Raw genomic sequence first — 18257 nt, 5'->3', positions numbered from 1 at the left:
CTTGGTGGCATGCTGCAAACTGGAGTTATAGCTGTTTAAAATCCCGTGCTCATCGCTCATACGGGCGCTGGGGGTCCCTGGACCCCTCTTTGATAACTTCATCAATGCATGCTCGTGCCTATTGGTGGTCTAAGTCCACATACCAAATGTGGAGTTGGTGGCATGCTGCAAACTGGAGTTATAGCTGTTTAAAATCCCGTGCTCATTCATCCCAGGCTGAAACGGACACACGGACAAAGTCATGTATAGAGCGGTTGGCACCGCTAAAAAGCGCTCCTCGGAGCACAAGTCTCCGCCACGTCAGGTAGGTTATTGTGGCCCCCTGGTGGCGCTATAATAGGCCAATGTGAAAAGGGTGCCATTTCTTCTTAGGCCTTTCACGGCAATCGGACACTGCATTAATGATCAATTAGACCTGTTGGTGGCGCTATAACAGGCCAATGTGAAAAGGGTGGCATGTCTTTCTCGGCCTCGTGGGAACATCCGTGAAAATGTTAAATTGCATGCTGCGTTCATGATTTGAGGCATGTTGTTCAAAATTAACCAATCCTGCAAACTTTGGAAGCCAATCTTAGGCAATCAGGATGGAATATGGGAAATCGGACAGATCCGTTTTAATCACATGACTATAGAGATACTGTGTACCGATTTGTGTGATGTTTGGACAACATTTGTAGGAGTAGTATAAAAAATGTGTTTTGCACAAATCGGCCTCCTGGTGGCGCTATAACAAGCCAATCTGAAAAATTCAGGCCAGACGTTCTGAATTGGCATCCAGGGAGTGTGTGTGCACAGTTTCGCAGTGACCAGGCCAACTGTGTCGGAGATTAGCTGTTCACAGACAGAAGGACACACGGACAGACGGACACACGGACGGACTGGGTGCCAAACATACTCTCTCGCCATGCCTTTCGGCCTGGCGGAGACAATGACCCTCATTTATTAACGCGGTGCAGCCCGAATAATGAGCGTACGCTGTAATCACCGCACCTTTCGGCATTTATCAATATATCCTGACGTGGGCTTCATCCTACCGTAGGCTGAAATCTCACGTCTGGTCGAGACCAGTTGTTGACGTTGGCTGCGCCCGTTTATTCCATTCTAGACCTGCGGAGCACCATTGTCTGACTGTCTGACAAGCATCTGGACACATAATCCACTCCTAAATGTGTATAACACTAATAAATAATCGCTGTGAAAATATATCATTTTATAAAGTAATTTAAACAAACTGCTTTAACAGTCATTCAGATAAGATTGTAGATCTGTCTGTATTGAAAATAGCAGATCTACAAGCTCGCATTGCGACGCGTTGTGAGCTTGTAGATCTGCTATTTTCAGCACAGCAGCGCAGCAGTGCTTCTGTAGACCTCACTGACAGTGAGGTCTACAAACCAAACTTACAGTAGCTTGTCCTATATTAAGGAGTTATGTCATAGAGAGTTATGTAGGCTACACAACCTGGCTGGGTTAAGGATATAAACCCGACACTCCAATATTAACGTGGCGGCACGGAATCACTGCATTCCGCCCGAGTCTCATGTACTGCTACGCTACGGACACGGACATGACAGACAAAGTTGGGCGGGCGCGCGTGTGTGTGTGTGTGTGTGTGTGTCAGAGAGAGAGCGAGAGAGAGGCGTGTGCGTGTGTGGCGAGGCCAGCGGGGGAAACTGTTTCTTATTGGCTTTTCATGTCTTTGGTCGTTTTCTGTTTCGTCTTCATTTCGTAAAAACGGGGCGTTTCGAGAATATTTAAGGGCGTGTTATTTAAATGATGCTCGGTTTCAGCCGTCACATTTATCAACGCTGGGACCAAGTGTACGCTCGGATCAGCTGTGTAGGATGCGTTGATAAATGTGACTTTGACGTTGGTGTACGGACGAATATATGGAAAAATATACGGCGGTTTATACGCTGCGTTGATAAATGAGGGCCAATAAGTGCATTCAACATAGGCAAGGAAACTACTAATCACCAGAAGTTTTAAGTGAATTCTCTTCTAAAACAAGCAACTAAGAGTATACCTAGCGCTAAGGTAAAAGTGCAATATATCAGCTACCTACTTTCTTAAACAGATGAGACAAATAGGAAAATCTAACGAGCAAGAGCTAAAAACCACTAAGTGTTTCGAATAAACAAGATCCAATAAAACAAGAGCTCGTACACCTAATTGACAACAAGTTGGCAAGGCAAAGAGTAAGGGTAGTGTTTCCTGAAGAGGTGGGTTTTCAGCCTGCGGCAAAAGATGGTCAGTGACTCTGCTGTCCTGACATCAGTGGGGAGTTCATTCCACCACTGTGGGGCCAGAACAGAAAAAAAGCTGTGACCTTGTAGATCGGACCACTGAGCGACGACGCAACCAGTCGCCCCAAAGCGGCAGACCAAAGTGGTCTCACAGCTTGTTTAGATACATAGTATTAACCACTTTCCCCATAGTGTCCCTATTTTTGTCATGTCATTACAGTTACTCGTTATAGGAGGGTGGCGATAGCTGAATGGGTAGAGAGACCGCCTGGGAAACAGAAGGTCCCAGGTTTGATTCCTAGAAAGACCCCAAATCAGGAGAGAGAACCCCCCAAAGACCATCCATCAATTTCAATGTGCAGTTTAAAATTCATTGTTTGTTCTTTTCTTTTTCTTTTTTTTTTCTTTTTTAGATTTATTTGTGGCTTTTATGCCTTTATTATGGATTTGACAGTAGGCTAACAGGAAATGTGGAGAGAGATATGGGGAGTGATCAGAGGTCCGGGCCAGAGATAGGGTTCATCAACGCAGCGTATAAACCGGCGTACATTTTTCCATATATTCGGCCGTACACCAACGTCAAAGTCACATTTATCAACGCATCCTACACAGCTGATCCGAGCGTACACTTGGTCCCAGCGTTGATAAATGTCACGGCTGAAACCGAGCGTCATTTAAATAACACACCCTTAAATATTCTCAAAACGCCCCGATTTTACGACAACCAAAGACAAGAAAAGCCAATAAGAAATAGTTTCCCCCGATTGATTGGCTTCGCCTCGCCACACACGCACACGCCCCTCTCTCTCTCTCTCTCTCTCACACACACACACACACACACACACACACACACACACACACACACACACACACACACACACACACTCCGTACCGTAGCAGTACAATCTAATTGTCACGTAGGCTTGTAGCCTACATGAATGACATATTATGATACCAATTACATCGCCATGAATGGAATACGTTTGTGTATTTATTTACCCCATACCGAGCAGTGCGCGTTCAAGTTACACTAAAGCAGTCATGTAGTAGGCTATATTCCCCATGAGACTCGGGCAGTCTGCAGACTGCAGTGATCCCGTGCCGCCCACGTTATGATAGATTGGAGCGTCAGGTTCATATATATCCTTAACCCAGCCAGGTTGTAGCCTATATAACTCCCTATGACATAACTCCATACCACAGGACAAGCTACTGTAAGTTTGTAGACCTCACTTTCCATGAAAAGATGGTCGGGAGTCCCGACGCAAAAGCGCTCGTATATTTTGAAAATAGCAGATCTACAAGCTCACAACGTGTCGTGATGCGACGCTGGCTTGTGAGCTTGTAGATTTGCTATTTTCAATGCAGCCAGATCTACAATCTTATCTGAATGACTATTAAAGCAGTTTGTTTAAATTACTTTATAAAATGTTATATTTTTACAGGGATTATTTATTAGTGTAGATATACATTTAGGAGTGGATTATGTGTCTAGATGCCTGTCAGACAGTCAGACAATGCTGCTCCGCAGGTCTAGGATGGAATAAACGGGTGCAGCCAACGTCAACAACTGGTCTCGACCAGATGTGAGATCTCAGCGTACAGTAGGATGAAGCCCACGTCAGGATATATTGATAAATGCCGAAAGGTGCGGTGATCTCGCCATACGCCCATTATTTGGGCTGCACCGCGTTGATAAATGAGGGCCAATGTATGCACAATGGATCCTACAGACCTGAAACATGTCCGTATTGCTGTCAGGAGCGTATTCCACCACGACCGTGGTGACTTGGGAGAGAGTGTAGGTTACGGTGTGCTGGTCCATCATGCTGATAGCCTATGGAACACAGAGAAGTTCACTGTTAGAAACCATCAGTGTCCAAAACCATCATTTTCCAAAACTGATTTACAGAAATAAAAAAGTCAATAATATAGAAATTAGCAGATCTACAAGCTCACAAGGTGTCACATCGCGACAGGTTGTGAGCCTGTACTTTAGATCTGCTATTTACAATTGGGCTCCAGTGAATTAGTAACAGTAGAGTGGAGTTAAAAGTACAATATGTGTCTTGAAGTGGAGTCAAAGTCATAAGTATCCAAAATTACAAATAAATACTTGAGTAAAGTGCAGATACTCCAAAAATGTGCCTAAGTTCATAACTCTAATAAATATTCCTTTCTTACTTAGTGGATTGTAGACAGTAGCGGAAAGTAACTACGTACCTTAGTCAAGTACTGTACTTAAGTGCATTTTGAGGAACTTTTAGTTTAATGGAGTATTTCAGTTTTTGACTCAGAGACATACATTGTACTTTTTACTCCAGTACGATTATATGACTGCTTGTTTTAGTTACTTTGCAGATTTAGATATATATAATAATTAATAAAATGCATGTCACTATGACTCAGCCATAACCATATAAGGAGTTCCCAATGAAGCTACGCCCAAATATGGAGTCTGTTGTCTAACCTCAATGTGTCGTCATGGCATCTGGCGCAAACAAGTCAGTAAGCTCCATATATGGGCAAAAAAGGGGTGTGTGTCCATATATGGGCATATACTGATGACATCAGGGAATTCCATGTATGGGCATGAAAGGAACATGGAATGACAGATACAGAGATCACTATATATTGGCATATCGGTCGGATCGTGCAACGTGGGTGTGAGGGCCATCACATAGCGGCCCGAACCTCTAGTAATCAGAAATAATCACGTTTTGGGGAAAATGTCAATCTACAAGCAAGATCTACAAGATCTACAAGCAAGATCTTCAAGCTTCAACAAGCTTGTGAGCTTTTTGAATATCTAAAGTTTAAAATAGGGCTTTTTGTGATTCTGAAATGGCCTTTCTGCATTTTGATACTATAAAGATTATTTTGATGCTAATACTTTTGAACTTTGACCTGAGTAAGATTTTGACTGTAGGAATATTACTTAGTATTAGTATTTTTTTTACACTGCGGTATTGTTACTTTTACTCAAGTCCCACATCTGAGTACTTCTTCCACCACTCATTGTACCTTAGCTGCCTGTGGACTACAGTCCTTGTGTACAGTGCTTGGTTTCACACCGTTGGCCTTGGGTCTCTGGCACAAATCGAAGTGGCCTTTCGTCCTGGCCTCGTCCCCGTTGGGCAGGAAGCCATTGTACCTGTGAAGAGAAGATGAAACAGTGGTGGGAACACTGTGGTTAATAAAGCAAGCTTGCCACAAGCTTCATTTTTGTTCAGATCTTTAGAACGGCAAGTAACACGTGGAAAGTGCAGTGATATGGAGCTTTTTTTTTATTTAATAGAAATGCTTTACTCACAAGTTTATGCATGTCGTAACATTATTTGTTATAAGTAATCCACTATAGCCTTGCTCATACTAGTGTATTGAGATGCTGTCTTTTACTTTTATTACATGTAACATGGCAAAATTGAAGAATCATTAGATCAACCTGGCCAGATAATTACATAAATTATGACCCTTTTGTTTTGGTCTGTGACGCTACGAGTGCCAACAGTTCCACAAGTCCCCATTTGTTTAGTTCTAAATGGCCGCAGTGTGATGAATGTTAATAATTGAATGTTTCATACCCCAGTACAATGAGCTCCCCATATTTGACTGGGCCTTTGACGGAGGCCAGTGAGGAGGACATCTTTTCTTGGTACTGGGACTTTGGTGCTTCCTTCTGAGGGAGGGCGGGCTTAACTTTCTTCACAGCCTCGCTGCGACCTTTTGATGCGTGGACATGACCGCCATGCTGAGCGTTGGCCAAGGCCTGCGTCGCGTCCAGCACTTCCTTGTGGCACAGGCTGTTTAAGACTGCCGGGCGGCCCCAGGGCAGGTCCTTGCGCAGGGCGTCCAGGTGTTCGATGGTGGGCGTGCGCGCCAGGCCCTCGGCCGTGCGCCACAGGAGGGTCACACCACACAGGTCGATCAACGAGCCGTCCACCAGTTCCTGAGACTCACCGTCCACCTGGACGGAAACATGAGAAGATTTGGTTGATGTTTTTGTCGACAAAAATGCATAACCATGAAGAACGAGATTTGTACATATTTGTCAAAAGGATAAAACATTTAAATAAAAAAGCATGAGAAGTTATTTCAAATTCATGGTCCTTTTGAGTGCATGTGTGTAAATTGAGTGCCATGTGTTTGGGGGAGGAGGGTAACAGAGACATACTGTACATAAAATGAAGAACAAGTAAATAATAAATACATTCATTCAAATTCTACAAAAACTACACAGGCTGATATTAACCACATGAACCATAGCATCCCTATTCTTGGCATATCGAACAATAGGCGAACATTCGATGAAAATAGGCCAAATGACTTGGTGTAGAGGGAAAAGGGGAGGGGACAAAGTATAGACCCCTGGGGAACCCGGTCAATTAATTATAGGGTTTAAATTAAAAAAACATGTGAATATCAAATGTACATACAGAATTATGTAATAAGGGTCTCTTGGACTTCCTGATTGCCACCTACAAAACTGTTATACTAAATTATACTAAATATTTACACTACTCTACACTGAAAAGCTTATTTTAATGGCAATATATCTGTTGAAATGACCCATTCTGATTTCCTCTGTAGCAAATGTTTTGTTTAGTTTTTTTATACGGAACAGTGATTCGGGCACACGCCACCCACCAAGCAACACGACTGGCTTCTTTTCATTTCACGTTCAGCACGGCGTACAAGTCACACGATTCCTCTTAATTTCACACATGTGTAACCTGTTACCCTCTGTAGTACAGGCAGTGTTGGAAAAGTTACTAAAACATAGTAATATATTGCTTATTACATATTACTTGTTTAAAAAGTATAGTTACTTTACTTATTACTCCCTGCCAAAAGTAATTAGTTACTTTACTAGTTACTGGAAAAAAAAGTAATAATATTACTTTAAGTTACATATTACTTTAGTTACTTTTCAACACTGAGTACAGGCTACGTTCAGACAAACTCATGTCTGTTTCATGTCATTTATTTACATCAGTGAGTAGAGCAACATTTTTATTACGTGTCTTCTACCAGGGTAATTTGTGTATTTACGTATGAAAAAAAGGGAGAAATGCCGTGCACTCAATCGTCAAAACGTCGGAATGTATTTCACACTTGAATTCGCACAATGATGTATGCTGCCAACTATAGTCTAGATTTGTCTTTTAATTGTTTAGTTTTTGTATGTGCATGTGTACACTGTTTGTTGAGAACATGTTGTATATAGTCCTCACCATTATCCCCTGTTGCTGAGCCGAGCGGGTCTCCCGGAGGGTGAAGACGTTGCCGCACACCGAGATCTCCCTCCACAGGCCGGGCTTGGCGTCCCGAGTGAAGCCATGGAGCGGGTGCATCACCAGCCGTTGGTGGTCAGTCCGTCCATCTGCCCATCAGGCGTCTCCCATTTAACTGCGTCTTCCTGCGGGAGGAGGAAGGGAATGGTGAAAGAATCCTCATATTTTTTACTTTAGTAAAAGCAGCAATACCACAAAATTCTCTAAGTAAAATCCGGTATTCAAAACTTTAGTATTAGTATCGGCATAACAATATGGTATACTTATATAGTAACAAAGTAAAAGTACCAAACTTTTTTCAAAAGCTTCAGATCTAAAAGATCACAACACAGCACATTGTCATGTGCTAGGATTGCTCTATTTTCAAGGTATTCATTTTGAATGCATTTTTTCATAATGGATTGATCAATTAATCAATCAATTAACAAATCCCTGTTTTTTGGGGGGGGTTTTTTCCACCTTTATTTATTACCCAGGCTAGGTATGCTGAGCATAAGTTCTGTTTTTCAGCAACGCCCTGCACAGTTCACACAGACACAATTGTGACATCTGGCATTTCATAACCTACACCCAGGAAGATGTTCTTGGAGGAGTCGAAGCCGGCGGCGTAGATGCGCGCGGTGTAGGGCGGGCTCCTCTGGCAGATGATGCGGCAGGCGAAGCGTGATATTTTGCTCTGAACCGACTGGCTGTCGGGCACTGTGTTCGTCACCACAAAGTCAATGGGACTCTCCGTGGAACGCCCGATCTGTTATGGACAAACACACAAGGGGTTTCACATTACTCACAGCTTGTTTACATACACTGTATTAACCACTTTCACCCTAGTGTTCCTATTTTGGGCATGTCGTTATGGTTACTCATTTTAGGAGGGTGGCGATAGCTGAATAGGTAGAGAGACCACCTGGGAAACAAGGTTTGATTCCTAGAAAGACACGTAACCCCCCTTATCCCCAATCAGGAGAGAGAACCCCACAAAAACCATTCATCAATTTGAATGTTCCTGTTCCAATTATGTCTGCTTATTCTTTGGTGAAAATGTTAATTTGTTTCTGTTTACTAAAGAGCTGGAGACACAGGGTTCTTACTGAGCAAACACTCTTTAACTATCAGAATATAGCATGCATTTTCAGAGCAGAGCATGTTTATTTTATTGATCAATCCATCGATTTTGTTCCACCTTGGATCAGTGGTAACTAACGTAGTATACTTTAAGTTCCTATTTATTGGTGTATTTATTGGTTATATTATCAATATAATCTTAGTGTTTTGGCAATTATTTGAGGGCCCACTTGCAATATCCTCACGGCCAACAAATAGCTGGTCTATAGTGCAAAACATAATGTGTGCATAATGGATCCTACAGACCTGAAACAGGTCCATATTTCTGTCAGGAGCGTATTCCACCACGACCGTGGAGCTTTGGGAGAGAGAGTATACGCTGTGCTGGTCCATGCTGCTGATAGCCTATGGAACACAGAGAAGTTCACTGTTAGAAACCACCAGTGATGGACAAAGGACTCAACCTCAGTACTTGAGTCAAAGCATAGATTACTCAACTACAAGTGAAAGTTGCTCTGTCAAATTTGTACTTGAGTTAAAGTAATGGAGAAAAAAAGATACTTGAGTATTCAAAAGTGTATGCTTTTAAAAAAAATACTTCAAAAGAAGACATTAAAACAAAAAGTAGATTTTCTTTTTAATATCAAGGCATTGCTGTATTGAAATCGGATCGGTGGTGTGGCGTAGAGTGTGAGGGACACCATGGAGCGGCCCGAATCTCTAGAAATCAGAATTAAAACATGAAAAAATGTCAATATACAAGCAAGATCTTCAAGCTTCAACAAGGGTGCTTTTTGAATATATGAAGTTTAAAATAGGGCTTTTTGCGTTAGGGTTAGGGTGTAAGGGTATTTTTTTTACCAATTTTCAAGTTTAAATAGGTAAAAAGTATCCTTTACATCTCTAACGCAACAGCATTAATTATCACAATTTCAGTTAACACATTCCCTGCCATGGACGGATATTTCCGCCATTTCAAATCCAACCGTTCACCGCCATTGACGGATATCTCCGTCTTTTCAACAACAATGCTTTCTAACACAACTTAGGAATGACGCTCTCGACACTGGTAGAAGGAATGGACGGATGTGACAAATGGACGGATGTGAGTGTGTTCTAATATGAGTCTATTATAGCCAGTTAACATCATTATCCATTGTCTCCATTATAGGAAATGTAATGAGTTCATTTTAAATGTTTTATAATTGATGAAGCTATATTTAACCTTAACCCTAACCCAAAATAATATTTTAAATGGTGTTTACATGGATATGAATGCATAACATGTCAGCTATGAGGTGGGGAGAAAAAAAATGTCACTAAGTTTCTAACACAATGCAAGGGTTTAATCAATAGTTATTGTTCGATAACATGATGTACTGTATGATTCTGAAATGGCTATTCTGCATTTTGAAACTATAAATATTATTTTGATGCTGATACTTTTGAATTTGAGTACGATTTTGACTGCAGGACTTTTACTGGAACAGTAAGTATTCTTTTTACACTGTGGTATTGTTACTTTTCCTCAAGTCCCAAATCTGAGTAGCGTACTTCTTCCACCACTGATCTGATCTGTACCTTAGCTGTCTGTGGATTACAGTCCATGTGTACAGTGCTTGGTTTCACACCGTTGGCCATGGGTCTCTGAAACAAAGCGAAGTGGCTTTTCGTCCTGGCCTCGTCCCCGTTGGGCAGGAGGCCATTGTACCTGTGAAGAGAAGATGAAACAGTGGTGGGAACACTGTGGTTAATAAAGCACTGCAAGCAATGTGTGGGCAGTGCATATACCTTCATTTTTATAGAATTGCTTTACTCAAAAGTGAATGCTATTCATAACATTATTTGTTGTAAGTAATCCACTAAAGCCTTGCTCATTCTAGTGTAGAGAGATTGTGTCTTTTACTTTTATTACATGGCATTATAAAATAATCACTAGATCAACCTGGTCAGATTATATGATATATACATCAATTATTTGTTCATTTCTAATGATGAGCAACATGGCAGTAGTGTGAACATGATCAATTCGATTCATATTAATACATTGGCGTTTCATACCCCAGGACAATGAGCTCCCCATATTTGACTGGGACATTGATGGAGGCCATTTTTGCTTCCTTAGAGGGAGGGCGGTGCAGGGCTCTCTGATAGCGAAACACTCCTCTGTCACCTGCTTCAAAGTCTAGTGGTTGCTGCTGTCCTTTACGCCCGACCTGCAGACATAACAAGAAAAACACATGAGGTTTCATTCCAAAATGAGACGTCCTCCCTTTAACCACTTAAGACCTGTATATACTTCAGTGTACGGAGAATAGCGAAAATAGCCAATCTTCGCGCTCACATGTCACTCATGTCACATCCCGAGGCTTGTGAGCTTGTAAATCTAAATGTTTTCGAACATTTTGGTCATTTTTTAAATGTTATGAAAATGTTTGAAAATGTCCCTCTACAATGACATGCCCAAAATAGGGACGTCACATTTAAAGTGGTTTATTAAACTTTTATAAAAGTCTGAAGTAGGTTGAGGTAAAACCCAACTATAGATAATATTGCAGTTATTGTTATTAATGGTTGTTACTTAAATAATAGTAACATTTTAAGTTACATACCGTAATTATTCTGCAATAAGCACTTTGTAATATTTGTTGGACTTCAACCCATAACATAGAACCATTGGAATGAAATATATAAACTGACAATTGGAGGCAGACTAAACAAGCTAAACAATGTTGCAAATGCGGACATAACTTATCTGTCAGTGGAAGTACTCAGATGTTATACTTAAGTAAAAGTACCAATACCACAATGTAGAAATACTCTGTTACAAGTAAAATTCCTGTAGTCAAAATGTTTATTTTTATCAAAATGTAATTTTTTCAAAGGTTTTAACAACTGGTCAAAATCTTTCAAAAGTAGCTGATCTACAAGGTCACAATGCATCACATCGCAAGGCGTTGTGAGCTTGAAGATCTGTAATAATAAATCATATATATATATATATATATATTTATATATATATATATATATATATATATATATATATATATATATATATATATATATATATATTTATATATATATATATTTATATTTATACAATTCACTCAGAAATGTCAAAAGGAAAACCAAGACAATGTGCCTTACTTGACTTATCCTGTGTAGGGTAGAAGAAATGTTCAGCTTCTCAAAAGTTTTGGAGTAATTATAACAGCTCCTCCGTTCGGTCAAGTCCTCAAGCCTCAATGTCTGAACTGAGGTTCATGATGTGCTATGTGCTCTGTCTTTCTCTGTGATTCAATCACCGTTTTAGTTGATTCAGCCATTCTCTGACAATCAGCTTGATGAAAGGGTTCTTTCTCTCTCGCAATGCAAATCAATTCAATTCAAAGTCCTTATTGGCATGAGGAAATACACATGTATATTGCCAAAGCAAAAGTGGAACAAAACTATAAAAAAAAACAATGTAGGTACAATTAAATGGGAAAAAATAAATGTGTAAACAGAGCTGTGTTACATTGCAACTTATAAAAAACTAAAACCAAACAAATGTTACATTTGCTGTCAGAAAAAGTTTCACATCCACCTACAGTAGGAAAAGTTAACGTTGGAAAAACTTTTGAATCAGTTTTGGCATCAATTGTCATCAAATGGCATCACTATTTCAATGTTTTGCATTCACTTCACTTTGTATAAAACCTTTTGGACAAATAGCTGCAAAGTATTCAATGTATATAAAGTTAGTTGCTCTGTTTGTATTTACAGTATATCTATATATCAAGATCAATCAGTGCAGACAGTGCAGAAATAATATTCCATTACACATCCTTCTCCTCTCACAACAGCTCACACATCTTGCTGCTGTGTTTGCACATTGTTGTTCTTCACCCAGCAGATATGAGAGTTTTTTGTCATGTTTTCAAACTCTTCTTGGGTGATTGTAATCTGTGTAAAGTGTGTGTCTCTCATGTCTTGGTACAGTGGGCAAGTGGTTAGGAAGTGTAGCTCGGTTTCTACCTCATTGTATGTGCACTCTTTTCTTGGGAGCCAGGTCTGCCTATGGCAGCCTTTTTTTTAATCACAAAACTGTGTTCACTGAGTCTGTGCATACATTACATTACATTACAGTCATTTAGCAGACGCTTTTATCCAAAGCGACTTACAATAAGTGCATGCAACATAGGTAGGGAACGAAAACTAAAAAAAAAAGTAAAAAAAATACTAATCACCAGAAGTCTTAAGTGCATTTCCTGCAAAAACAAGCAGCCAAGAGTATACCAAGCGCTAAGGTAAAAGTGCAATATATCAGCTACCTATTTCCTTACACAGATGAGACAAAATAGCAAAGTCAAATGAGCAGGAGCTAAAACAAATAATTGTATCGACTAAACAAGATCCAATAAAACAATACAACAATAAAACAAGCGTTCGTACAACTAGTTAACAACAAGTAGGCCAGGCAAAGAGGAAGGGTAGTGTTTCCTGAAGAGGTTGGGTTTTCAGCCTGCGACGAAAGATGGGCAGTGACTCTGCTGTCCTGACATATATATGACAGATCTGACGGACGGCGGCGTTATGGGCTGAATGTACCGAAAAAGGGAAACTTGTCAGGAAGTTGGAAATAACTTGCCACCCATTCACAACTACTTCCTGCTATAGATTTCAGCCTGGCTGAGTTGAATGAACCTCTGCCTTGCGTGACGTGCGGCCGGCAGGCCCCCATAGATCATCCCTGCTAATGCTGCAGCCAAACCACTCTTTATCACGTCGGTCACTTCCTCTGGGTACCGCTGTGTGTCTTTTCCCGGTCGAAGAGGTCCTTGATGCGGTCCCACCCAGTCTCTGGGAACTCTGGTTTACCGATAACCTCGTGTATTGGGTCAAACCAGGGCCAGGTGACTGGTGTGTCCTCCTCTCTGTCGGCCCCTGTCCCAGTAGGGGGACATCAGAAATGTAGGACTATCCATCCATCCTGTCTGTCTGTCTACCCACCTGACAGCAGTCGAAGGCTAGTTGAAACAACAGTTACTTTCAGGTGCTGTCCTTTTCATATGTTGAATGACCAAGCTATGGTCCAAGGTGTTCAGCTAAAGAAACAAAGAACATGGGAGTGGGGGGTGGAAGAACACAAATATTAGTGTATATTAATACATACAAGTATAGGTCTAATCTGTCAATCTGATCAAAATGGTGTGTTAACACTTTTAATACTTAAAGCTGCACTATGTAACTTCCCTGTTCTACACAGATTTTAACCTGGGTCTCCAGCACAAATGCAATTTTTGTCTCCGCCAGGAGACTATGTTTTCGTTCTCGTCCTTCCGTGTGTCCACCAAGCTAAGATTGGTCAAGCTTCACGTGACACGTGACAATATGTTGAAAGGGTGTGCTTTGATTGGCTAGCGAGATAGCCTGGTTCCTGACCATAGACCCCGCCCACTCTCTGAGTGAGCTCCTCTTGGTCTGGCATTATAATGTCAGCCTATGGCTTGTCGCGATCGAAGAGATACCGAAGAGGTGGGTCTAACCATAGATATATATAAAGGCTAGATGGCTCAAGGGGCGGCGCAAGCGTAGCTCAACCGCGGCCATCTTGCGACGGTCACTCATAACATTATGTCTATGGTGCATATACTTTGAAATAACCATAGCGTGCTCAATTTTCATCCGATTTTCAAACGGTTTGGTGTTTTGTAAACACCAAAGATGTAGTTATGATACTGCATACTTATAATTATAATCATGTTTTTTTTAAAAATACAATAATATCATAACTACATCTTTGGTGTTTACAAAACACCAAACCGTTTGAAAATCGGATGAAAATTGAGCACGCTATGGTTATTTCAAAGTATATGCACCATAGACATAATGTTATGAATGACCGTCCCAAGATGGCCGCCATGTGGCGACGTCGTACTCCATTGGCCAGCAGCGCGGGTGAGTCATCTAGCCTTTATATATATCTATGGGTCTAACGACAAGCCAATCAGCGCCACGGGGCGTTGTCAATCTGTGTGACACTCACTAGCCTGCGACACAACAACCTGTAGTTGTTTACGGAAGAGGGAGAAGTAGAACGACTACAATGGCTACAAATAAGATTGACGCTGCTATCGAGGCTGTTTTAAAAAGATTGAAAGTATCAATTACTTTGAAATCAGAACAACTCACAGCTTTGAAGGCATTCATTCAAAAGGGCGATGTTTTTTGTGTTCTTCCCACTGGATTTGGCAAGAGCCTTATCTACCAACTCATACCTCTAGTACTCGAGGAGATGGGTATGGGTAATAAGATATTGATTATTATTTCTCCATTACTCGCGTTAATGGAGGACCAGATCAAGGAAGCGGCGAAGATTGATTTAACGGCGATGCAGATCGGTGTGCACAACGACAGTGACATATTAAACGGCAACTGCTTGCTTGTTTTCGGTACACCAGAGGCATGGATACAGAAAGATAAATGGAGGAACATGCTGAACTCTGAAATCTACAGAGAGAAGCTGTTTGGTATCGTCGTGGATGAAGTCCACATGACATACAAATGGTAAGTACCATGGGAAGATTAAGATAATGTATTTAAAGCACCTGGTGTCTAAGTGAAAGTTGGATAAAACATTATGTATCTATAGATTGCTAAATTGTACAATTTTGGAGTCATGGATTTGCCTTTTGATGATCAAGTTTTGTTCTGACACCATTTACAATGTAGTTAACTAATCCAATTACTTTCCATTTTGCCACACAGTCCCACTGTACTATTTTTTTATTTGTCAATCAGCACCCATATCACTATTTTTTTTTTTTTCCTGCTGCTTTTTTATGTTCTAAAGGGGAGAGGGCCAGAATGGAGATCCAGCCTTTCGAGAGTGCTTTGGAAGACTGCAAGAGCTCCGGTCTCTCACCAATGAAGGTATGTTAACACCAATGGTAGACAAAGTACTCACATTTTTAGTAAAAGTATCAATACTGCAATATAGAAATACTCTATTACAAGTTAAAGTCAGGAATTCAAAATGTACTTAAAGTACCAAAAGTCGAAAGTACTCATTATGCAGAATGTCCCAGTACTCATTGTGCAGAATGTCCCAAAACCTGAAAATGTCAGGTTTTCCAATGTAATAAGAATCTTTTGAAAATAGCAGATCTACAAGCTCACAATGCATCGCATCGCGATGCAGTTTGAGCTTGTAGATCTGCTATTTTGAAATGGCTGAAATGTATGTAGGGCTGAAGTGTTTAATGGATGTTCTGTAATAATAATCAAAATATGCAAAGTAAGTACTAACTAAAGTTTTCAAATAAATGTGGTGGAGTAAAAGTACAACGTTTGCCTCTGAGATGTAGTGGAGTAGAAGTAAAAGTACTGAAAATTGGACATTGTTCCTATTCTAAATAGTTAGGGGTGAGAGAACAAAGAGTACAATACAATACAGACACTCTGGCTGTGCTGTGTGTTGGTGCCTTGCTGAGAGGCAGGAAGAGTCTCACCGACACCCTGGTTAGAACAAAAGCCATAGATGTGCAAAGTGGTTGATTAAGTCAGTACAGGCCTTCAGACCACTTTGTAAACCACACCTAACTAGACCAGGCGTCAGAACAATCATTGTCCTCCCCCACAGCCTCCCCCAACAAGCAATGTCCTCTCCCCACAGCAGCCAAGTGTTGTGTGCACATGCTACATGTGAGCACAGAGCATACACACAACATGGCCATCCTGTGCGTGACAAATTGCATGTGCACGATTAATGATCAACTTTATATATTTTTTTCATCTGCTCTATGGCCCCTGTTGACAAAGAAATCTGTATTATAAAAACAGTTAGGTTATTGGCTAAAACATAATTTATTTTCTGATGTTTTCAGGTACACCTGTGCTGGCATTGACGGCATCTGCTGATTTGAAGTCCCGGCGCCATGTGAGAGAGAAACTCAACATGAAGAGTGTAACAGAAGTGACTGTTAGCCCAAATCGCCCAAATATCAGATTAGGATTGTGTCACGTGCCAGCAACCACCAACCTTAAGTGTCTTCATTGGGTTGTAAAGGAGGTATTGGATAAAGGACAGTCGATGTCACCCATCATCATTTATTGCCGTACTCTAAAAGCCATTGGGAAAGTGTATGGTTACCTTAAGAAAGAGCTTGGGGACAGTGCTTGGGTTGAGAAAGACAAACAGCCAGATAACCTAATCATAGAAATTTTCCACAGTGGTACACTGGAAGCAAACAGAAAACATGTGTTTGCTTCATTTAATGGTGATGGGAAGTGTAGAGTTGTCGTTGCCACGATGTCATTAGGAATGGGTCACAACATTGAACATGTTGTGATGTTTGGTGCACCAGAAGATGCTGAGGACCTTGTTCAGCAAATAGGCAGAGCTGGTAGAAATGGTTTAAATGCACATGCAGTCATCTATCACACCAAACAGTATGTGCATGTTGACAAATCTGTCAGAGACCTGATAAACCAGAAACAGGGTTGTATAAGGAAAACACTATATGGCTATTTCGAAAGCAACCCAACCAACATTGAGCCTGGCCATCTGTGTTGTACATTTTGTCATTTAGCTTGTACCTGTGACTCAGGGGAATGTGCAGTACCTCGACCCATCTATGAAATAACTGAAGAAGTTGTTTCCATTCCTACAAAGTGTAGAGAGGTAGAGCCATCCCAGAGAAACTTGATAAGGGACTTGCTAGAGGACTTCAGGTCAACGCTGGTAAAAGACACATGTCTCTACACTGACAGGTCAGCATGCTCAGGTTTCAGTACTGAGTTGATTGAGGCTGTTGTTGAAAAATGTCAGTATATATTTGATGTTGGTTACATTATGGACAACATTCCTGTTTTTAAACTGCAGCATGCTGAAGAGATCCTTAAGATCATTGCTGATGTCTTTGAAGACATAGTCCTAGATCAGTTCAGCTTCCAGGAAGAGAGATTGTTGGAGCCCGATCTCGATTTCATGGGTTACTTTGACATTGATGATGCTGGTGATGTTTCTGAGGTGCTCGGTAACAACTCTGATGATGATGCTTGATTGAAATGAATGTTGTACACTAAAACAGTGTCCCAATAATTATTTGTAAAATGTTGTTGTAATCAGTCAATATACACACACGTTTTATCCTTTTTTCCCTCCCAGATATAATTTGAAAGTTGGAAAGGGACTGGGCAATATATTTAGATTATGTCAATATTCTGATATGAGACTAGAATGTGTCTTGGATATTGTGACATGGCATAAGCGTCTTTCTGTTTTTAACTATTAAAGCCCCATGTTATGCTATCAATGATCTATCAATGATCTAAAATAGCCAATCTACAAGCTCACAACGCTCTGATGCGCTGGAGTTTGTAGATTGGCCTTTTTAGCTTTTTGTTAAATTATTTTATATGTAAAATATTGCCACAATATCAAGAGGTTTGGGTGATTATTGTGCTATTTGAGTCCATATCACTCAGCCATATTCCTTAACTTGTTTTCAAGGGTCTTCTAGACCTGCATCACCCTGTATCACATTGTGAGTGTTCTAAAAATCAGTGATGGAAGAAGTACGATTTTTCACTCAAGTGAAAGAAGCAATACCACATATTCTGCAACAATTATAAGTCTGGTATTCAAAATGTACTTGAGTTAAAGTACAAG

At 40.7% G+C, this 18257-nt stretch overlaps 1 long non-coding RNA gene and 1 pseudogene across 2 annotated transcripts in view; one reads left to right on the top strand and one right to left on the bottom strand.

Annotated features, from left to right (window-relative positions):
* The window catches only part of LOC311036533, a 102968-nt pseudogene extending 89399 nt beyond the window's left edge, over window positions 1-13569 (bottom strand). Inside the window, exons 1-9 of the transcript in view lie at window positions 13489-13569; window positions 10664-10818; window positions 10184-10313; window positions 8909-9007; window positions 8109-8288; window positions 7481-7665; window positions 5831-6213; window positions 5271-5400; window positions 3982-4083 (exon numbers count right to left, since the gene is read on the bottom strand). The product of the transcript in view is annotated as an uncharacterized misc_RNA (transcript). The remainder of the gene's footprint in view (window positions 1-3981; window positions 4084-5270; window positions 5401-5830; window positions 6214-7480; window positions 7666-8108; window positions 8289-8908; window positions 9008-10183; window positions 10314-10663; window positions 10819-13488) is intronic.
* Window positions 13570-14761: 1192 nt separating this feature from the next.
* LOC311056341 lies at window positions 14762-16689 on the top strand. The gene is made up of 3 exons (XR_014601869.1): window positions 14762-15151; window positions 15438-15517; window positions 16471-16689. It is a non-coding gene; the product is annotated as an uncharacterized lncRNA (long non-coding RNA).
* The last annotated feature ends 1568 nt before the right edge of the window (window positions 16690-18257 follow it).

This window comes from Gymnoscopelus microlampas (genome assembly GCF_963454915.1).
Source record: "Gymnoscopelus microlampas genome assembly, chromosome: 2".
NCBI lineage: Eukaryota > Metazoa > Chordata > Actinopteri > Myctophiformes > Myctophidae > Gymnoscopelus > Gymnoscopelus microlampas.
The sequence above is the reverse complement of the archived record's forward strand: the minus strand, read 5'-3'. Positions and strand labels throughout refer to the sequence as shown.